Source organism: Amblyomma maculatum, chromosome 4 (assembly GCF_055883805.1).
Source record: "Amblyomma maculatum isolate TAMU_Amacu chromosome 4, ASM5588380v1, whole genome shotgun sequence".
Taxonomy (NCBI): Eukaryota; Metazoa; Arthropoda; class Arachnida; order Ixodida; family Ixodidae; genus Amblyomma; species Amblyomma maculatum.
Window position 1 is genome coordinate 11,054,657 of NC_139347.1, and position 24,426 is coordinate 11,079,082.

Consider the following 24,426-nt stretch of genomic DNA (forward strand, 5'->3'; position numbering starts at 1 on the left):
GCGAAAAAGAAGGGGAAAAATCCCAATAACAGGTCCCAAGGACCTACAAACCTAAGTTTGAACTTGTCCCCTAAATAACTTTTAATTATGGCGCTCCTCATTTATTGGAACTGCCGAGGACACTTTAAAAATTTAGATGATATATATGAAATTCTTGCGGACTACCAACCAAACATACTTTGTCTGCAAGAAACCCATTTAAAACCAGCAGACTCAAATTTCCTTAAGCAATATAATATATTCAGGAACGACAGGCAAGGCAGCTCTCACTCCTCTGGTGGCGTTGCCATTGTAACACAAAAATCAATCCCCTCTCGAAACATCTCACTCAACACAGACTTAGAGGCAGTGGCAATCAGAAGCTTAGTTTATGGTAAAATAACAACGGTATGTTCCCTGTATATTGCTCCAACTTATAAGCTAAGTAGCGAAAGTTTTGAAAAATTGATTGATCGACTTCCGGAACCTTGGTTGCTGGTCGGAGACTTTAATGCTCACCACCCATTATGGGGATGTACAAAAACGGACTCCCGAGGTGTTCTAATCGAAAAATTCTTATTGTCCTCGGGATCATGCTTACTAAACACGAAACGGCCAACTTACTACAATATAGCACATAACTCTTACACATCCATAGATCTAGCCATTGGCTCCTCGATGTTCCTGGCAGCTACAGAGTGGACTGTCATTAACAACCTATACGGAAGTGACCATTTTCCGATCTTAATAAAATATACTGGGAACGGAAATGAAAATGTGTCGAATCCCAGAAAATTCAAAGAAAATGCAGCCAACTGGAAGATGTTCAGGGAACACTCATCACTGCCTTGTTCATCCATTAGTGGTCTAGATGTAGATGAAACTCAGCGTTTGATCACACTGCACATTATAGAAGCTGCAGAAAAATGCATCCCACAAACGTCAAGTAAGCCACGAAACAAACGAAGACCCTGGTGGAATGCAGAATGTAAGACTGCTCGTGAAGCTCAGAACAAGGCATGGTCGAACTTGCGACGACACCCCACTGCCGAAAACCTAATAGCCTTTAAGCGAGCAAAGGCAAATGGCAGGCGTGTTCGACGCATCTCCAAGCGAGAAAGCTGGGCCTCGTTCCTTTCGTCTGTGAACTCTTATACTGACGCACACAAAGTCTACAACAGAATAAGAGCACTCAAAGGATATAACACTCTCACACCTCTTGTCAGCACTAGTGGCGACACACTAGAACATCAAGCAGACACACTAGGGAAACACTTTGAATATATATTTAGCTCGGCACACTATACAGATTCCTTTCTGCGGCACAAGGTGACCGAAGAGAGTAAACCTATACATGATAAGAGACCATGCACAGGAGGGTACAATAACCCGTTCACACTACAGGAGCTGAAGAGTGCACTAGACACATGCAAGAACACAGCAGCTGGTGCTGACAGGATCACATATGCAATGCTCAGGCACCTCCATGTGGACACCCTCGAAACCCTACTCTGCCTGTATAATAAAATATGGACCACAGGACGCTTTCCTCAAGCATGGAAGGAAGCAATCATTGTCCCGATATTAAAATCTGGCAAAGAACCCACACTTGCAGCGAGCTATCGGCCCATCGCCCTAACCAGTTGCTTATGCAAGCTTTTCGAAAAAGTAGTAAACCGTCGTCTTGTTCACTTCCTAGAATACAATGGCCTTCTTGACACAAACCAAGCTGGTTTTAGGGCTGGGCGATCAACAGACGATCAGCTCATTGCATTTGAGTCCTATGCAAGGGATGCTTTTGTACACAAACAACACTGTCTATCTGTCTTTTTCGATCTTGAAAAAGCATATGATACCACATGGCGCTATGGTATTATCCGCGACCTCTTCTCTCTCGGTATCACAGGGAACATGTTGAACACGTTAAAAAGCTACTTGTCTGAACGAACCTTCAAAGTTCGTGTTGGCAATACATACTCGAAGCTGTTTATACAGGAAAATGGTGTCCCTCAAGGTGGTGTCCTCAGCTGCACGCTTTTTATTGTCAAAATGAACTCGCTGAAGGGCGTGCTGCCAAGAACCATCTCTTATTCTTTATATGTCGATGACGTCCAGATAAGTTTCAAATCTTGCAACCTGGCCATCTGTGAACGCCAGATTCAACTAGGCGTCAACAAGCTGTCTAGGTGGGCTGACGACAACGGGTTTAAGTTTAACTCTGCAAAGACCGTCTGCGTGCTTTTCACTAAGCAGCGTGGCATTAGACCTGAGCCCAACATTACACTGAGTGGTCAGAGCCTTGCAGTTCAAAAAGAACATAAATTTCTTGGTGTAGTTTTTGATGAAAAGCTTTCCTTCATATCACACATAAAACAGCTGAGATTAAAATGTCTGAAGGCAATGAACCTGCTAAAACTTCTGTCCCACCAGTCCTGGGGCACAGATCGTGACTGCCTCTTGAGCCTTCTGAATAGCGTAGTTTTGTCTCGTATTGACTATGGCTCAATGGTTTACGGGTCAGCATCACCTTCTGCCCTAAAAATGCTCGATCCAGTGCACCACCTTGGCCTTCGCCTTGCCACGGGTGCTTTTCGAACTAGCCCAATTGCTAGCCTCTATGTTGAGGCTAACCGATGGTCATTACAGCGAAGAAGACAACTTACTGCTGTAAGATATGCTACCAAAATATTGTCTCAACTGGACCATCCTTGTCGCCGGCTCCTGCTTGACACAGCTAACACAGAACTTTTCACAAGAAAACCGTCACTAACACCACCATACCCAATAAGACTAGCCACTCATATTGAATATCTGGACATCCCGGTTGGCAGCCTCCATACAACTTCCATAAAAGACTTCATCGCTCCGTGGGAAATGCACGCTGTTAATTGCGACCTAACATTCCTTCAAGTCGGGAAACATGCCCTTCTTATAACCATACAACAGCACTTCATGTCTCTGCAGGCAAAATACATTTGTAATGAGTATTACACTGATGCTTCAAAGTCGACTCAAGTCTCATGTGCCACACATGGACCACAATTTTCACTAACAAAAACACTGAACAGACACACAAGTATATTTACTGCAGAATCCCACGGAATCCTGTTAGCCGTGAGACACATTATAGAAAACAAAATACAGTCATCGGTCATCTACACAGACTCCCTTAGTGTTTTAACCTCCCTAACTTCTTGGAAATGGCACAATAAGAACCCAGTCCTGAATACTCTATTTAACAACCTTATCACTGCCCATAAATTACAACTTAAAATTACACTTTGCTGGGTGCCAGGCCACTGTAGCATACCAGGTAACGAGGCGGCTGATAGGCTTGCTGTGTCAGCTGCCTGTCGAAATACTACAGACATCGACAAAATAATATACCAGGACCTCAAGCCACACATTAAAAACAAAATTCGACAACAGTGGCAAGAGGAATGGGACACAGCGACTGAAAATAAACTACACACTATAAAACCTATCATAGGCAGGTACACTACAGACAAAAGAGACAGATTCAAAGAAGTAGCCTTGTGCAGGCTGAGAATAGGCCACACACATACTACACACTCACACCTTTTAACGAACTCTCCTGCACCACGCTGCTCGAGATGTGGTGGTCATCTTACAGTAATACATATTTTAATTGAATGTCCAACACTTGAAAAATAAAGGCGAAATCATTTTCCCGAAATACACAAAAAACATATACCGAAACATCCGTGCATATTTCTCGGCGATGACCCAATGTTCTCACCCGAAAGAGTTCTTAAATATTTTTCAAAGGTAGGGTTTTTATGTCATATTTTTTATCAACGCCCACCCGTCCCTCTTACTTAGATAACTAGCGTTTTAACATTTACATTTCTTCTTTTAATATTTCACTCAGACCACTATACATCTCGGAACGTTTTAGGCTCTATACACCACTGTTTTTAGAGATCATACACTGCAAACGAACTTTTAGGCCCTATACACCATAGCTTTTAGCACATCATCATCATAATCGCCAAGACTATCACATCAACCGGAGATGGCATTTCACCTTGTGTTTGGCGCTCTTTGGCCATAGATGCCCTTGCGCCAGAAAAAATCAGTTCATCATCATCATCATCATCATCATCATCATCATCATCATCATCATCATCATCATCATCATCATCCATGTATCCCTATGGGCGCTAAGCCTATTTTTCACCCTCAACCGGCCTATCTGTGGTCCAGCAGGGCCACCGCATCTGGGTTACGTCACTAATCGGTGCTGGTCTAATCCCATTCCGCGTTCGAAACATGTCGTTGCCTACTTGTCCGCAATTTCTTATGTGCTGTTTTGCATACGCCAGCGCTTTGACGAACCACGATTACGGCAATGACATGATGCATTAAGTTAATGAAAATAGGACAAGTTTATGTTATTATTTTTTTTTTTTTGAAGGAAGGAATTCTCCTAAATTAACCACAGCAAACAAACGACCATAGTCGCAGTCCCTATCTTCAATCATGAGCTTTTTTTTTGTTTTTTGATGAGAGTCTGTTAAGGGTGCCATCTAATCTCCCGCGATAACAATGAAGCGACGACAATGCACTCTAAGAAGCAGCTCAGCCAAAATAATTCCATGCCCACTTTTGAATCTCTTTTTATTTCACAACGCATGAGTGATGGTCTTCTGTGCAGAATACATTGGAGAATTTCTCGTAAAACATACGAATTTGGACCCGTCTGATAATTTTTTTAAGCTTGATTCATGTTTTTCAGGAAGTAACTGTTATTTCCGAAAAGCGGTTTTGGCTTTACTAAACATTCGTTTATTCATCAGTGAATGCGTTTTATTACTAGCTCCAATGCGAGAATATACTACGCACCATTCGTCCCATCAGCAGCTTTAGAGTTGGGACATTAATAGAGGAGGCAAAAATCGGAATACAAAGCTTGACAACAGCTGCCCAAATCTGTAGCAGTATTGGCATTACTCTGCACTGTCTACCGACTTGCCTGTATTATTTTTTAGGTCTTTGCTCATTGATTCTATTTCCTGCTTACCTTGCTTTCTCTTTTTATGCATTAGGCTCGAGTGTTTCATATTACACCTGTTTCGCGTATTGATGGCATGCTGTGAGTACCGACATCATTTAAAGGTACTTGTTTGCATTCTACGCATTAAAAATTCCAAGCTTGATGCTGCCGAACGAAAAGGAAAAATTTAAATTTAGATCCATCTGTATTTATCTATGATGTGAAAATTTTGTAAAATTGGGAAGTGTTGTAGCGGCGTGTGCCGCAGATGTACACGGACTGCCAAGCAACCAAGAAAATCCCCTTTATTTCAACATGCAGTCACTTATATACACAGAGCGACACTGGTGCCTCTGGCGGCCGGGGATCACAAACTCGAACCGAAACCAAATATACAACAGGAAGGAACAGCAGTTTACGTTTGGTAGGGAGCACTGGACATAGTAGGCGAATATGTCAACTTAGGACAGGTAGTAACAGCAGATTCGGACCATGAAAGGGAAATAACAAGGAGAGAAAGATTGGGATGGAGTACATTTGGCAAGTACTTTCAGATTACGACTAGCAGCTAACCGGTATCGCTCAAGAGGAAAGTATACAATAGTTGCATCTTACCCGTACTCAGCTGGCTGAAACATGGAGACTAACGAAATTCTACTAAAATTGGGGACAGCGTAGAAGGGGGCTGTTAAACGAAAATGACATTAGTGATGCCGACAGACAAGTCAGTCGCTTCACTGAAATAGTTCTTGATGGTATGCATCAGTACATACCTCTGTATACAGCTACTCGTAGAAAGTTTACTTTCTAGTTTTCCAGAGAACTGAGAACGGCGTTAAAACTTAAGGAACGGGCCCATCGTAAAGCGAAACGTCCCGGGTTTGACAATTGGGCAGATGAGTTTCGCCGCTTGCGTTCTTTTTGCAAACGCTTAAACAAGCAGGACCACGACTCTTATCTTGAATATTTAGAGAGGAGTGCCACAAATCGTCCTAGTCAGTTCTGGCGGTACGTTCGCAAGCGTTACATTAAATGGGATTCCAGTATTAACTTAGTTGACTCTTAGGGGTCTGAAATTCGGGATGTTGCCGACAGGTTTGCCCAACATTTTTCCTTCGTATACAAACCTCCACACTGCGATTGCGTATGCCTCCCATCTGGGGCACCAGCTAATTCCTTTCTCTTTGACGAGAATTGTTAATTACTCCGGATGATTTTTGACATTCGAATGTTCTACTAAAAATTTTACTGTAGGTTCTCCTTTCCGTCCTGACGCATTCTACAAAATTTGGGCGCCGTACAATAATGTGTTCACGCGCAACACGACTTTAAAATATGCCGTTTTCATGGCTTAAGTTGAGACTATACTTCTGTGGACAACACTGAGTTTCAGACGTCACAAACGGTGTACCGGCGTTACTGTCCACTTCCCACGTAATTATGAAATTGTGAGGCTCATATTAAACTACCTCAGACATTTTATGCAGTGCGTCATGATTTCCATACTTTATTTTCCCCATCCAACGCACGTACGAGTGTTTTTCTAATACTTAGTGTGACGTCACCAATTCGTCAACTGGGACTTCATGTCTGGCTGTGAAAATAGTTTCGGTTTCGATTTGCTGTTTTTCTTGTTTAAAAATACTTGTAATTGGAATTTAGAAAAACGGTTTTTTTTTTTTTTTTTGTGTTGGAGTCAGGACGTACCGAGTAATGTAATTCAACCAAAAACACAAAATGATGAAAAACCCACCGGCGTTGCCCTTTAAGCGTCTGAGACCATCTTTGTCTCCTGGACCTGATGGCATTCCGGCTGCCATAATAAAAGCCTTCAGTTGTATCTTTGTACCAGTAGTGACAGCTATATTTAGTAACGCTTTGAAAAATGCTGCCTGGCCTCGCGTGTGAAAAATAGCACGTGTGGTTCCTGTCTTCAAGTCAGGAAACAAATCTCATGTTTCTAATTATCGTCCGATTTCTATTCTATGTGCACCCTCTAAGCTTTTCGAATTAGTTTTGCACAATGTACTTTCCCTCCATCTCAAACATATCATAATACCGAATCAACATGGCCTCATATTGGGTCGCTCTACTTCTACCAACCTAGTCACGTTTATGACGCATGCCTCTGCAGTAGTCCTTCAGAGAGGTCAGGTTGACACTGTGCACTGTGATTTGAGCAAAGCTTTCGACGTTGTTACTCACTCATTACTACTTGAAAAGCTTCTACACTGTGGTGTCGAAGCCTCAGTCGTAGCCCTCCTACGCAACTATCTCCTTGATCGCTCCTGCTTTGTCAGTGTCAATGGACAGACTTCCTTCGTTTATCCTGCAACCAGTGGAGCTCCTCAAGGTTCTGTATTAGGCCCGCTTCTCTTCTCCGTTTTTATTATTGACGTTTCCTCCGTAATCCGTAATCTTCCTCCGTTTCTCCTCCGTTCCGTTTCCTCCGTAATCCTTCGTAACAAACTCCTCGTTTGTTCTTTATGCTGGTAATATAAAAATATTCAAGGTCATACATTCTTTTCAAGATTGCTTGTTGTTGCAATCGGACATATCTGCTTTTTCTGATTGGTGTGCGAAGAATCGACTTACCCTCAATTCTTCCAAAACTAGGGTTGTCTCATTTACTCGTAAAACACACAGCTTTCTCTACCATCATTCTGTGAATTCTGTGTTGTTGGACAGGGTTGATGAAATTAATGACCTTGAAGTACCTTTTGCCGCAACCTCAGCTTCTCCTCTCATACTAAACGCTTTGCTCAGCGGGCTATGCGCACACTCGGATTCGTTTGCAGACTTTCGAGAGAGTTCTGTACTCCACTTCCCTTCCTAAATCTGTACCTGTCCATATGCTTGCCGCTCTTGGAGTACGCTTTGGTTGTTTGGAATGGTACTTGCAATCGAACTCGGACAAGGTTGGCAGAGTGCAGCAAAAAAAGTTTACGGATACTTCGATATCGCTTTCTTTGCGCAACTTCCTCCTCTCGCTCCACCAAGATCACCCAACTGTATCTTCCTTCTCTTCATTGCCGTCGTGTCAGAGTGGATATGATTTTTCCGTACAAACTCCTTCATGGCCACATTATATTCCCTCAGCTCTTAGAGTACATCCTACTGCGCGTTCCGCGAAAGGACGTGAGGGAACTCAGACCAGTTTAAGTTTCTCCGTCTCTTCATTCCTATTCCCTTCTGGACAGAATGCAGTAGTTGTTTAAATCTTTTTGTCCTCACCTCGACATCATCCGAAACTCGCTTTGCTCATTTATATTGGATGTTCGTAGCGTTGTATTCTAAACAGTGCTTTATCACTTATAACATCCACTTTCTAGCCTAAATATTGTATTTATTTCACTTTTTGCTTTTTCTCCTGTTTATTGGTGTCTGCATCTTGAACTGCTTTTTATCCGTTTCTTTTTTTCTATTTTAGCTTTAATCTTTATAACCGAATCTTACTGTCCTGCGTTCAACTCTATTTCTTTATTGTATTTCCCTCTATTTCTAGTCTGTGTTTTAGATACCAAACACTTTTGCTTTTGCTCCTCGAGTGGTTGTTCATTTTATGTAAACGTTTTTATTACTATAGACTGTGACAGTTATTTGTAGTTTTTTTTTCTACCCATTGTTTTTTTTAAGCTTTTTTGTGATGTGCTCTACAATTCTCTTACCATCTATACAAGACATGCTATTCATTGATTTCTTGCTCTCCGTGGCTCATTTCGTATCAGTTTCATTTCATGTGATATTTGTTACTTCTTTCGTGTTCTGTCTATGTGTGTAAAACTTGTGTGTGCATTTTTTGTGCTGCAGCACGAAGACCGCATGGTGGTTCCTGCGCAGAATAAATAAAGAATTATGGATTGATTAATATTATTAGTAACTAAAATATATAGGAAGCCCAATACAAAAGCGCACCTAGCTGTGGCTCGATTGACACTACTCGCACGGAGCGCCCCATTCGCGGCACAGGTTTCATGAGTGCAAACTAAATATTATCATAAATGAAACATAACCATTGAATAAGAGCCGAAATAAGCCCGAACGTAGAACAAGCTTTGATTTCACCTGCCTTACGAGCCGGTATATATCGTCCGCAGTGCACGGAAAACGCATGTTCTTTCGAGGCTGCTAGCGTTCGTGTCTTGAAGAAATACCTCCTTCCGACTGTATACTTATTCTTCTACTGCAAGATTTGCTTTAGTAACGTCGCAGTTATAAAAAAACAAAATTTATGTAAATCCCATGCTACTGCCCAAAACGATGGTTACCGAGCGAGCCGCTTTGTTTCACAGTGCTCACAATAATTTTGTAGTTTTCAACCATATATTATACGGCAATATAATTACATAGCGGACTTACCTGGAGATGCACTTCCTACACTGCGTTATCGCTAACGTTGGAAGCGCATTCACAATCAATAGCTACTCATCGTCGTCTGTCGTTTGCTCCGCAGGGGCAGAATAAAAAGGACTTTACCGGCTAAAGTAGTGAAAGGCGAAAGCCTGAGAAGTCTCATCTTATCTAGCGTTCCTGCCATGCCTTTCCTGCTAGGGTGGCTAGAAGTGATGGAGTATATTTCGCTGGTACCGTTGCGTGGAAGGTCAGCGTCGGTCTATTACGACCTTCAAGTACTGGCGTTTCCGTTACAGACCGACCTTCTTCACGTTTCTTCTGAAAACGACGTTCTCACTCACTAGCCCTCCCTACAACCGTGTCTTGAGCGAAGCAATCCCCAGTGCCTAGCAGGAAAGGAAGCGCATCGCCTCTTTTCGTCTCTCCGGAACGCGTGAGAAGTGCGCATGTGGGTTCTCGGCGTTATTACGTGCATCATTGGTCTTCACTCTCTCTACGCTCCCTTGCATACGTGCTCGCCCTCTAAGCGTCTGCGCCTCAATCTCGTTTCAGAGAGAGAGAGATAGAGAGAGAGAGAGGTTTGCCTCTACACTCACTTTCTTTCTATGTGAAGAAAGTTGGCACAACAAAATAATGCAAGACCCCCCCCCCCCCCCCCCCCCCCCCCTTATTTATCCTTCGTTAATACAGATCTATTTTAAAATCCTGATTGATAACTGTCATTCTTGCGCCAAGATTTTTGACCATTGCAGGGCTTAAGATTTCACAGCCAGCTTGTTTAGCATGCGGCGCAGGAAAACATTTTGCAGATGCTCATCACAGTCCATCGAACTGAGTACTGACGAGTATAGGGGTCAGCTACAATTTCTGCAAACACGATTGGTTCTTCGTCCAACAAATAAATAAATTCTGACTTAACATCAGATACTTCATACTGGATTTCGAATTTCGGAAGAAATCCAACTGACCTTGCTGGGATCATTTTACTTTTCCTCAGGCTTTTCTCGACTTGAATAATAACAGCATCATTTTCATTTGATTTTCTTCCTAATTGCAAAACAGGCCAGAAACTGAGACTTTTTACATTTCCCCTTATTTTCTCCTGGTCGCGAAAGTCTTGTTTTCGCTCTGTTTACGCAGTGGTTGTACACGCGCCTTAGAACACAAGATGATGGGATTTAGCAGGCGAACACCCTCTCCAGAAAATTTAGCTGTGGCTCTTAGGCTTAATGTGGGCTCTTCGCAGCAGAACTTGCATTCTATAAACAGAATAAAATTTGATTTCCAATGGTTTTCATCTGTAAGATTGGATCCGATGCAAGTGCACAACTCGCTATCGGCGTATAAGAAATGCAGCATGGAATTGCTTATCTTGGTAATGGAATTGCTTCCCACGAGTGAAGGGGCTACTTGGCAAGTACGTCTGCAAATTACAGAAACAAAAAAAATGATGAAGCGGTAGATAGCATAAGCAGCGCTTGTGCAAGCACGATAACGAGCCTCACTGCGTCAGGTAAGTTAGACAGAAAGTTTCGTGAAAATATTAAACAATTTGTGGTATTCCTAGTACAAGAGCAGACTAATGACTCGATGTAAGTGCGATGCGGCAGGAAAAACCAGCAGACAGATTCCGCCTCGATCCTGCCCGGAGCTGTTGTAGCGCTGTGCCCGTGAGATGGGATTCTAAATTACGGCCAGGGGAATTGCGGGACTCGATGCAATCGATCTGTTTACTGTCGATATGAAAAAAGGGTAACTAAAAATAAACGTGACTTTCTTTACAAACGGAAAGAACAAAACCATAGGGAGGCGCGTCGTCTGACGAAGACTAAGGCCTTCCTTCAATTTTCCAGTTGTTGCACGCGTGTTTAGGCCAAATAAATGTCGTTTATTGTTATCATTATTTTAGCAACATTTGTTCAGAGGAACGCTATCCGTCGTCTCTTTCCTTGCGAGGGGAGCACAAAATTGATTTGCTTCTCCGAAGCGTAAAGAAAGGTGGAAAAGGCCACCTGGTTCTCCGATCTGAAGAAAAATGGCTACACACACGCTTTTGTTAAGCGTGTTTCCCATCACCAGGCTCGGGTGATATGGGGGCTGGTAAATGCGGAAACAATGAAGCGCCGTCGAATTGAGCTCCATGTGAGGAGCGCCAGTGTGACACTGGCCTGTATTCTGCAAAAAAATGACATCTGAATGTCTCACAGACTCGCTTCAACAATTGGCCGGTTTCTGCCACGAACTCTGATGTTTCGAGTACACCGTCTCATGTATCGATGAAGCAAAAAAAGTTCATCCTGTGAATCTGGCAGCACAGGATGGACGAAATCGGAAAGCAATGTCTCTTCGCCGAGCACTACGCAATCGATGATCACAGAATCGCCTTCGAGGAGTTAAGCATCCTGGCCGTGGGACTGAATGCTTTGAAAAATGCGACGCGTCGATTAATTGTTCATCCGACTCAAAGCGGCAACGGACGGACGTGTTGGGAAAGGGGAAGGGAAGGTCGCGGCCTGCTGTGGCTGGTATGCAAGTTAGTCGCCCGTGATTAAGGGATAGAGGTGACCCTATATCGTTGGGTTAGAATAAATTTTTGCTTGATGTAAGTTCTCCCTAACTTTTGTTTTTGTGATATGTATAAAGAGGGACCTACTATCAATATTTACTCCCACTTGGGTTGCGTTGAAGCCAACACGGGCATCGGGTTAGAGCGAGCGCCTGTGTTTTCGTTGGCTCGGGCGCATGACTAAGGCCTAAAATAGTGCTTCGTTCGTTTCATGGCAAGGGTATGATGTGCTACTCATAATCGGTAAAGACCGCTATCAATTCTTCGATCATGTCCTCTATTCCGTCAATAGAGATCGTCCTATCCCTTTTGTTTTCACTTTTATAGCTGAGATTAGTTCACTGAAACCAGTGGGATATGAATAATATTTTAGGAGGCTTAAGCTCCGTCTTTAAGAGCAGAAAGCGACAGCGGGATGGGCTCCAGTCTTTCAGCTCCATTACGGATCCTCGTTTGCCTATCTTCACTTTGCTAGTGACTCAATCACAGACCCTTTAATTTTTCCTCGGTTTTTTCGCACATGCCCTTAAACATGCAGTCTTAGGCAGCAAAGTTACGTGATTAAATTAAAGCCTAACGCATGTAACAAGGAGACAGACATAGAAGACACGCCAAATAGCCCAGCTTTCTGCCGAGATCACATTATGTGAAAGACCACTCGACAAAGAAATTAGCTGGACGCTCACTCTTTCTCTTATGAGCGGACACGATAGCGCTTTTAACACCCCCTGTTCATTCCGCGAACTTCCTTCCCAGTGCACAGAGTGCGATCAGTACCGCGGCTGCACGGCTGCGTGGGTCTTCCTATGGGCGCCGTATGCTTGCGCAGAATTTTGCGTGCAACAATCAAGAACAATAACGCCAGCACCGCCTTTTCTACGCAACGGGATTCTCAACCCTGTCGTGTTCCAATCCAGCATAACAAGCTCACTGTTAAATGGCCGCAGTGCGCAACCGCACTGTCCCGAAGACACTAAACTGCACGACCCACCCGAGAAACACCGCATGCTCATGGAGGGCCGAAAGCCGCGAGGGAGTCGAGAAATAAAAAGAATTACAAGGGTTCAACGCTTCTCAACCAAATATTGAGCGAAAGCATCAGCTGCGGGTGACCGAGCGTTCTTTTTCTTCTCTTTTTCTTCTTCCTCAGCCCACATATAAAGCCCCGCTTTAACCAACCCATATGAACGTGCCTTACTGGCCTATAGGGGTAACGTGAATGCCAGGGTCCTAGCAGGCTGATTCTGCACGTCCTACCCCTCCCATGTGAAACGAGAGGCCCAAGTTGGCAGCTTCTGCCAGCCCGTGTGTTACGTGGGGCGTGACGTCACAGCGTCACGTGGGTAAGACGTAACTGCGGCCGGGTCACGCGAAGGTTTGAAAGTGCGAGTAGTATTGCCTTCGCAATAAAAACAGGGAACCAAATTTACCTTGATAGCTGTGCGCAAGGCTGTTTCCAATAGTAGGCTGCCTTCTAGATTAGCCATCGTGGCCGCTTTTTACATGCCGATGTCCAGTCTCCATCCAAAAGTGCTGCTGCCATTAGATGAATTGAAGAGGAGGGCTTCTGTGACTGAATAAGCAGCGTGAATTTCGACCCAATATTTTTAGTGATTGAAAGTAAAGCGCGCTGAAAGATGGAGCATTTAGTATATAGGATTTTGTCACCGTTTAAGTCAACATGGGCTGCGGTTTAAGCGAGTGCATCTGTTCTGGTCGGCTTCGGCGCACCCCGCATGAATCGTCAACGTTTCATCAGTGCTTCAGTGCTTCGTTCCATGGTACGAATCGTTCGGTCCATAAATGTAGTGCACAATCTTGGAAATTCTCAAATATTCAATGTTTTCATCGTATTGACCTTTGTTCGCGTTAAAAGTGCGCAAACCTCTCCTCCGTACATGATGCGAAAAAGGGAGGTAGAATTATATCTGACCCGCTTCACTATAAGCCAGGTCTTGAGCTCGGAAGAGGAGAATGTCGCTTCTGTATAGCTGTCCGACACTATCCTGGCGTAATTGATACCGAGACACTAATATCGAAAATAGGTGCGTTTGCACACTGTGACACGTAAGTGTGTCACGGAAGTGCGGTTTTCCTGTCAGGAGTGAAAGCTTCGGCAATGCCTCCATTCTCCAATGTTTACTACGGGACAACTTTAGCTAGACGCGGCTGCCACATGGACTGAATTCTTGGAAGAATAGACAACTGATCGTCAGAAACTTGGTTGATCGATAAGGTTCTAGGATGGCCATTATAGACGCAGTGCTGTTTCCTCAAAAGCCCTTGTTAGCCATTAGCTCCCATCTTATCGTTTTCTCTAGGTATTCGAGGTATTATTCAGAGGGCACTCTTGGGAGTATAAACAATGGACATTTCGGAGAATAGCACGCGCCCCTACTGCGACTGCCGCAAAATAGACTGGAATTGTGAGCGAGTTCATCGGAATAATAATCAAGATGAAGACAAAAAAAGTTAAACATCTCCATTCTGTCAAGAGGGGAATGGGAATGAAGAAACGGAGAATTCCCTCATGCTCTTTCGCGGAACGCGCAGAAGAATGGCACAAGTGCATGGCACTTAAAACACTGGCTAGAAATACAGGGAAATACAATAAAAATATAGAATTGAATGCGGGACATTAAGATTCGAAAATAAAGTTTAAAGTTAAAATATAAATAAGAAACGGATAAAAAGCAATACAAGATACTTTAAACAGCACTGAGCAGGAGATAAAGGAAAACGTGAAGTAAATTAAATACAATACTTAGGCTAGAAAGTGGAAGTTATATGTGATAAATACAGTTTAGAGTACAAAGCTACGTACGTCCAATATAAATGAAGATAGCAAGTTTTAGAAGATGTCAAGGTGAAGACAACAAGAGTTAAAAAATTTCTGCATTCTGTTCAGAGGGGAATGGGAATGAAGAAACGAAGAAACTTGAAACAATCTGAATTCCCTCATGCCCTTGCGCGGAACGCGCAGTAGAATGTACTCTAAGAGCTGAGTGCACATAATGTGGCCATGAAGGAGCTTGTATAGAAAAATTATATCTACTCTGACTCGACGGCAGTTAAGAGAAGGAAGATTCACTCAGCTTAGAGACTAAAATAATCTTCGGACGCTTCTTTTGGTAATTGGCAACGTTCAGGACAGATGAGCTCGATGCGCCATTGATGGCTCGACTTCGGTGCTTCTTCATCGCACTAGGTGGGTTAACATCGGCACGTAGAAAGGCAATGACCTCGGCTTGTTGTACGAAAGCCCGTGAGTTCTCCCGACGAAGGCGCTCGTTCTTCTCCCGTAGCTGGGCAACCTGATCGCTTTGAAAAGAGATTCCCTCAAGCGCGTCGAGGAGGAGAGCCCGTAGCGAGGCAAACTCACCGCCATGTTTGCCGGTAGCGGTTGAAGGGGGTAAACCGGTCGGGTGGCTGGACAGGAGCGGGGCGATGGGAGAAAGGAACGTAGCTGCCGGCGCACCACCGTCGCTAAGCCTAGCACCTTCAGACGACGACGACGAACACAAATTGCACACGAATGGCCGAGAGCCGGACTTCAAGAGTTGCAGCTCATCATCGGCCCAAGTGACGCACTTCGTGTGAACACGTTTCGCGCAGTCGGCACAGCGTAAAAACTGCTGCTTGCCAAAAAACGGGCGAGAGCACAGCGCACATGCGTCCTCACTGGGCGCCATATTAAAAAAAAATAATAACAATAATAACAATACCAATAATAATAATAATCAATGAATGAATCAATCAATCTTTATTTAATGTGCGCAGGAACAACCATGTGGCCCTCGTGCTGCAGCAAAAAAAAAAAAAAAAGACAATGCACACACAAGTTTTACACACACGCAGAACACAAAAGAAGAAACAAATAACACATGAAACTGAGACGAAAAGTGTCACGGAAAGAAAGAAATCAATGAGTAGCATGTCTTATATACACAGTCAGAGAATTGTAGAGAACATCAAAAAAAAAAAAAAACAATAGATAAATAGAGAAAAAAAAAAAATCAAATAACTAACATTGATTATAATAAATAGAAATATACATAAAATAAACAACCATTCCAGGCACAACAAGTGCGTGGTACCTAAAAAACAGGCTAGAAATACTGGGAAATACAATAAAAATATAGAATTGAACGCGGGACATTAAGATTCGAAAATAAAGTTATAAGTTAAAATATAAATAAGAAACGGATAAAAAGCAGTACAAGATACTTTAAACAGCACTGCACAGGATAAAAAGCAAAATGTGAAGTAAATTAAATACAATACTTAGGCTAGAAAGTGAAAGTTATATGTGATAAATACAGTTTAGAGTACAAAGCTACGAACGTCCAATATAAATGAAGAGAGCGAGTTTTGGAAGATGTCAAGGTGAAGGCAAAAAGAGTTGAACAACGTCTGCATTCTGTCAAGAGGGGAATGGGAATGAAGAAACGGAGAAACTTGAAACGGTCTGAATTCCCTCATGTTCTTTCGCGGAACGCGCAGAAGAATGTACTCTAAGAGCTGAGGGCACTTAATGTGGCCATGAATGAGCTTGTATAGAAAAATTACATCTACTCTCACACGACGGCAGTTAAGAGAAGGAAGATTCATTGGGGTACTCTTGGTGGAGCGAGAGGAGGAAGTTGAGCAAGGAAAGCGATATCGAAATATCCGTAAAAATGTTTGCTGTCCTCTGTCAACCTTGTTCCAGTTCGATTTACAAGTGCCATTCCAAACAACCGGTCTCTGAGACATATAATTTCTTAGTAACTTTTGAAAAGGACCACCAAATTCCCAGCAAAACACTTTTTCACTGAGAATATCGTAGTATACAGTAATAAATGCCTTTTTAGCGTCAGGGAAACGACCAAACGCCACTTCATTTTTATCAAAACTAAAATGAATGGAATTTGACATCTTTTCTAATATTTTTGGGTACCAGAACCAGCAACAAATCCGTATTGATGCGGCGTGAGCTAATTATACTTCAGCAAAAATGCTGACATTGTAGATGAGATGTGTTTTTCTGAGATTTGTGATATACATGACAGGATAGATATTGGGCGATAGTTCAAAATATCCTTTCTTTTGCCGCCCTTGTAAAGTGTTATATCACGTGCTTGTTGGAGAGAGTGTGGCAAGCAGCCACTTTCAATCATATTATTTAGCATAAAAAGGAGGACACACTTTAAGCTTTGGAAGTTTCTGGAAAGGTCGCTGATAAATATCCCATCAATCTCAGCCGATTTGTTGAGCTGTAGACTGGAAATAATACTGAAAAGATCTGGCTCTGTTATAGGTGGAAGATATGCTGAGTCATAGAAGAAGTGAGTAACGGCAAACGTGATGTGGCAAGAGCAATGCGCTGTTCCTTAGAAAAAGTTATTTAAATCATTTGTTAAAAAGGAGATACAAAATGCAAATTAAAATGCTACGCACAAACACAAGAATAGTAAATATGTTTTACGTTGTTCTAGGGAAGACGTAAACTATATTAATAAAGCATTTAATTTTTTAAAATTTTGTAACACTCTGGTTGCGTCCCCACGTTGGATAAGCCTCGATAAGACGTTACAGGTTTTTCTGTGTGCTTGCGAAAGAGGCAACGATGTAGTTCTGTAAGTCCATCGTTTTCTCGTTCGCACACGGCCAGCGCTAAGTCTGGTTACTCCGTTGTGACACGCTTTTCGTTTGTCTCAAAGAGCTTGGCGCTGGCGCTTATAAAGCTGAATTCGCGGCATGCTAAGGACTGACGTACCATGCAACAGCGAGGACTCTATACCATCGGTGTCAGATTACATTGTTCTCGGCAGGACTTTCACACGTGAGCTACCGTCTGTAAGTGCTGTCTGCGTTACGTGTGCGCATTGGTAACTTATATTGGCCAGTGCAGGCCTTGTTGTACATTTTGCTGTAATAATTTATCACGGCATTTGTGGGCTTGATATCATCACGGACAACAGGGCTAGACGTAACTAAATGATAGGGGGAATCTTTACGAGCAAGCAGAGTTCCGCAGACAGCACGCGCGCCCACTTAGCGTCCTTTTCTTTCAGGCGCCACCTGAGAACACCAGGAACACGAGGTGGCATTACTCTCCTTCCTAAAAACGAAAGCGGTGACTGAGCGCGAGCGATGGGCGATGCAAGCGAGAACAAAAGGATCAGCACTGGAGCAGAATAGATAACGGAGGCGGGGTAAGGTGTCCTAACAACGAAATAAGCGCATAGATAGCACACTGCTGCACATTACCGCGAGCAATATGGATTCATGCGGACAATATACACGACCTCGGAGCGTGGTTGCCGTCTCTGGAAGGACTTCATAGGTCACTTCCGTTACAGGGCGCAGAACTAGAGTCCCTAGAAGTATTTGCTAGTCTGCCGTCCGAGCGGGGTTCCCTTTGGAACCGGTTGGCCGCTTCCCGGATGAAAGCGCAGGGGGCGCTGTACGCATTCGGAGCGTGGTCGCGTTGTGTACGTGGTGCTGTGGCGGTTGTGCTACCAATCTCTTTCTCTATGGTTGTGCCGTACTGCGAATCTGCGCCGCGCTGATCCGTTGGTGCCGTGGCAAGGCTCGTGCACCATGTGCACTTTTTTTCGCTCGCGAGCCGGAATGCGCACAAATTAGCTAGCATGTGTGCAAGTGTGCCTTTTTTATAGATATGTGATCGCGTCATGTCCAGAAAACGGGGTAAGCGTGATAGCACGTGTTTCTTGCCCGGGTGCAAGACCGGGTAGCGCTCGTGTAAGGTGAAATGTTCTCTCTTCAGGACACCGAAAGACGCAGGGAAGAGGCAAGAGTGGGAGCGCAACATCAAGCGCGGCGGCAAAGGCAATAACATTGTTTATTGCCTCAGCTAGGACATAAAGGAATATGTAAAACGAAAATTAAAAGGCGTAATAAATGAAAGAAAATAGGCTGGCTGTGTTCTAATAAAATTCAAGAGATAACGATGATAAGGCCCTTCCGTGCAAGCAATGTACGAAGATGGGTTGCTCGGTGAAAGGCCCACTGCCGTCAAGTGCCGATATTGTCGGCTTCAGTGGCGGGCAAACCCACAAGTGGTGAATATCTTCCTCATTATTTTGTGAGTTGCAGACAGGAAATCCTGGACGTTGATATAAATATCGGTATATATAAATATCGGATGATCCGGATCGGGGTTGCCCTCACATTACTGTAACACGAATAAGCTAGTGTCGACGTTTGTGAGCGACACTTAAAACCCTGCTTTATTGAGCGAAGTTTTAAGACAGGTAAAGGTAATTGAGATTCCACGGGATGTTACGCAACTCACGAAGGATGCCATCTCAACGCTGTTTCCTGACACTCCAAAATACTTGTTGAAACCCCTGCCTCTCAAGAGAAAGGAGCGCAACTTGTACGAGCAAAAACAGTCAGCAGGGAGACCTGCAGAGAAAGAAAAAAAGTGCACTGATCCTGAAGCATCAGTGGAGCCAGTTGAAGAATACAGCGGTGGTGGATCGTGTGACGTGAGCCTGCTCCAGGAATGCAGAAAGCTGCATGCCACCGCCACTGGGGACAAATGTCGATCTTTCTGATGTTGAACAATGAACATTTGCATAGTGCCACTCAAGCGAGGACGAATCTCCGGAGGCAATTTCCATCGGCGAATTCTGTTCCATCGCAGTGGTGAAGCTGCCATGAATGCTGCTGTGTGCATTCGAGGAAACAAAGTCAAGGAGATAGCTGTAAAGTCGACAGAAGAGGTAATTAATCTTATTCAGGACATTGCGAAACTCAGCTTGTGTCCTGGCAGCGGATTGAAGCCTATTACCAAGACCTTTCCCACCACAATGGGCGTTACTTAATTTGCGACGAACTGTACCATTATTTCTGATGCAACATGCATATAGCCTGCAAATACTTGCGAAAGTTAACTCAGAACACCCTGTCAAGAAGAAGAAAAAATTAAGAAACAGACTTCCATGTCTCGAGCAGTTTGTCGTACGAAGGACAAGGTGGCAAAGCTGGTAAAAACTCTCGGTGAAATGAAAAATGAAAATGAACACCTTCAAGGACAGAGTTTGAAAGAAGTGTTAGTGCCCTTCCTCTGGCTGTTAAAATATGTTTTAGAGGTTGCAAAACGGAAGTCAACAAAAGTGATGGCATGTTCTGATGAGTAGCTACTAGGCTTCCTAAGTACCAAAGAATGCCAGTTTGCCTGAAGCGCGGTGCGATTTGAAGGGCTCTGGTTCCCATCTTGCGTGCTTTAATTGTGCATGCATCTGAAAGTTTTTAGTTCTACATACGTGTTACAACTTAGCTAAACGTCCGAAGAAGTTAAGATGAAACTATAGCGTGAATGAAAACGCCGGCGACAGCGCTCTGTTGCTCGCACACATGGTCCTTGGAGCCTAGAATGTGCGTCTATAGTATAGTTCTCCATGCGAGCGAAATTGTTTGCACAAAATCCTCAAAGTCTTCATTACAATACGGCACGGCGGTAGCTTCAGCAGGATAATAGGGTATAAAAAGCAGCTTCGTTTCTACATCGGCTCAGGGGCATGCGCGCAAAAGTTCGCTCACGAAAAAAAAAAAAAAAAGAAAAAAGTCGCATCCGTGGTTATGCCAACAACTCGGCTGCGAATTCAATATTACGACTAAACTGAAATGAAAACCTAAAGAGCGGCATCGCACGTACAAGGCACCAGGCAGTGCGCAGCGAATGCATTTCGAAGCGCACGGGCGCGCGTCGTCTGCTCCGTCAGCAGTGGCACACTCCGGTTCACCGCAGCGCCACCGCGGCGATCATTCAGCGGCAGCCCCCGCCGCGGCCGGCGGACGACAGACTAGCAATATTTCTAGGGACCCTAGCAGAACTTCGTAAGGTCTAAAGTAACACGACATCAGTTTTTCAGACAAGCCGGGCCGACGCAGAGGTGTCCACACCTAAACTTGCTCTCCAGGATGGTATGGGACGTATCGATGATGAATTGTAGCGACGCGCGTCCGTGCCCTGTTGTTGCTGAATGTGAATGCGGGCAATTTGACCTACTTCCTCGGCGCGCTGGGGAAACTAATCGGTGTCTGGCATGAAAGGACGATCATCAGTGCAGCATGTAAGCATGGCATCCAACATCGTCTTAACGTCACGTCCTTAGAGCAAGCGAAATGGTATAAAACGCATTGTCGCTTGGATGGCCGTGTTGTAGGCCTGTGTTATGTACGGGAGAATATCGTCCCAGGTTTCGTGGTGCGAGTCTATGCACATTGCGATCATGTCGGGAATTGTTTTATTTACTCTCGCCGTGAGGGAATTCATCTGTGGGTGATAGGCAGTGGTTTTGTGATGGTTCGTGTGACTTAGCTCAAATAAGTCGTGCATAAGTTGTGTCGTAAACGCCGTGCCTCGATCGATGATGAAATGGGATGGTGCGCCATGACGCAGTTCTATTTACTGCATAAAAAAAAAGAACTGGACGATCTTAGTATATCGTCGAAGGAAACGGCCAGAGGATACGGTTAATAATGCATATCTTGCAAGAAATACGCGTTTAATAAGTATTCAGTTAGCGATTCGTTTGTGCCAGCACATTTTCTTGTTGTTGTGTTCTCTGCGGGACTGTGGCTCCGCGATCAGAGACAAATGCAACTCTGCTAGCCCAGACAACTCTGGTGGCTCCTATGAACAACAAGAACACAGAGGACCAAAGGTACAACTGTTTATTGGAGGGGCTCTTCGTCGGTTCTCCTCGGCCGCGCGGTCATGCAATAAGCAGAGTTCAAAGATGGGGAGTCACCTCAGTCCTTAGTTAATGTTGCTTCTCGAGCATGCTAGCCACAACTGAGCACTGAGTACTACAGATACGCAGTGTATGAATAATTGTTTTACTTTAGGATTTTTATTTTAAATCAGTGTTTTATATGATTCTATGCTCTGTTTATGCGTACAGTGTCACAGGAATTTTATGCTTGCTTACACTCAAGTTCCAGCTACAACTACCAGAAAACGCACCGCATTTTCTGTGCAGGTTGCCGAACATACCATGAACGAAACAGCTAAAACACACGTTTGATGGTTACTCGGAACAGAAAATCTTGGAACATCAGAATACACGTGGTGCTCACAAGCATACTGTGAGCAGTTCATCATCAGCCGGACTATACCCACTGCAGGGCGAAGACCTCTCCCGTATTTCTCCAATTTCTCCTGTTCTGTGCTAGCTGCACCCACTTGACCCCTGTGAACGTCTTGACTTTATTAGCTCACCTAACGTTCTGTCACCCCCTGCTACGCTTTCCTTCCCTTAGAATTCAATTTGTTACCCTAAGCGACCATCATGTGCCCTCTCTTTGCACTACATGTCTTGCCCATGCCCATATCTTCTTTTTGATTTCCACTAAAGTGTCATTAACCCGAGGTATTTCTCTTATTCACTCTGCGCGCTTCCTATCTCTTAACGTTACACCTACCATTTTGCGCTCCATAGTCATCAACATACGTAGAACTTTTTTCGTTAGCCTGCACGTTTCCGCCGCACAGGTGAGTACAGGTACGATGCAACTGTTATATAGGTTCCCCTTGAGCGATACCGGCAAGCTGCTAGTCATAATCTGAGTATTTGCCAAATGCACTCCATCCGAATCTTATTCATCTAGTTATTTCCTTTTCATGATCCGGATCGGCAGTTAATACCTGTCCGAAGCAGAAATATTGATCTGCGACTTCCAGTGCTTCTCAGCCTATTGGAAACTGCTTTCCTTCCCTAGGAAAAACGGTTTGCAATCCTGTGAGCAGTTACAGGAGGTTTACATCAAAGAAAGTTCATAATACTCTTTTTTTTTTTTGCAAGGCTGATACATCCACCTCTCTTAAAGCAATCGTGGAAGCGTCATTCTCTTTGTCAAAATCCCGCAACACTGCTGCTGTGCCGTCCCAAATGGAAGTGTGACTGAAGAAACGTGTGACTGCCAGGCTAGAGCGACCGGTGTCTGCAAACACGTAATTGCACCAGTATGGGAAGGGTTGAACTTGAAGCGGTCTGGGACAGGCTTCGTGTGAGACACACATTCACGCACAGAAAAATCACGCACAAATGGTACTAGAACTAAGAAAGCCAACGTACGGACAGGCGAGTTTGCACAATTCCGCTTTGTAAAAGAGATGTCAAAGAAAGCTGGCAGGAATCTGATGCCAGGAGTCGCAGTTGGTCTCATAGTGACCGAAGACCACAGTAAGAAAATTCATCAGACAGAATTATTCCTAACCCCCTCCTATGCTAAACGTTCGAAGATAACTTCCAACCTGTACACATGAAAAGAACAGTTCAAGAGCAGGGTCTTAGCCAGATGCCCATCAAGTTGCCGGTGCACTCCCTTTGAAGTGAACATGTGCCAACTGGGTACAAATACGGCTTTTATGAGCTTACTTTAGAAGAATCACGGGGCCTTGAGCAAGTGACCAGGAGGTAACGTGTTTCGACAATATGCGGCTTGAAGAGATCCAAACGTTTGACTGCTTTGCACATTGGAGATGTGGTGTCACGATAGAAGCCAGCTGACAAGAAGTTTTCAAGACGCTGTTCGGCTCTAGTCAGGCGAAAACCAAATACATGACTGATGGTTTAAGTAATGAAGATGCAGCTGTATCGATTTACATTCGGAAACGAAATGTGCCAGTTACGGTTTACTGTTGTGGGCTGTGCGTCAAACCTGGTGGTGGTGTTCTTGGTTCAATGCCTGAACTTGCTGTAAAGAAAGCAGGAGACTGGTTTTCGAACACTCTCAGCTGCCAAAGGATGGAGTGATGAACTAGAAAATGCAGCGAACGCAGCATTATACCTGAAGAATGCGGCACTTAATGCAACGTCCAAGTGCTTTTACCAGGCCCAATGGCAAATGCAAAGGGCTTTTGCATTTGCCTTTTGCCTTTGCATTTGCCTTAATGCAAAAATGCCTTTGCATTTGTCATTGCTCGCTTTATATTTCCAAAAAGCTGCCATGTCTTTTGGAATGTTACAGAAACTGCCAATATCATTGTGCTTGTGTGTAAATTCATTGCCTCGTTAAAATTGTTCTGCAGGGCAAATATGCTTGGACTCGTAATATACTTGCTCATGCTTCCATATTTGTATATATTTGGTGTTTAAATGTCATTTTGATTAGCCTGCACCAAAGAAGGTGTGTTTGTTGCATAGTTTTATCATGGCCTCGTACATGTGTTGCAAACAGCAATTTAAGGGCATGTGACACTAACAGAGATATCACAAGGAAATGTTGAGTACCACAGATCACGCGGCACTGCCGGCTAATAAATACATAATGCATTCCTAGTCCCATGAAAGTGGGCAGCTAGGAGCTTGTGTTTTCTATAAACTAACATTGCTGACAGTAGCGACTTCACAACGGTCTCTGTAATGCACTGAAAGTCGGTTTGGAATCCAACAGCTAGTGATGCATGAGCCGGCCTGAACACTGCATGCTGCCGACCAGGTGCATATCGACAGGCCATTCTGTGCCCTCCGCGTGATCAAGTTGGTCGAGT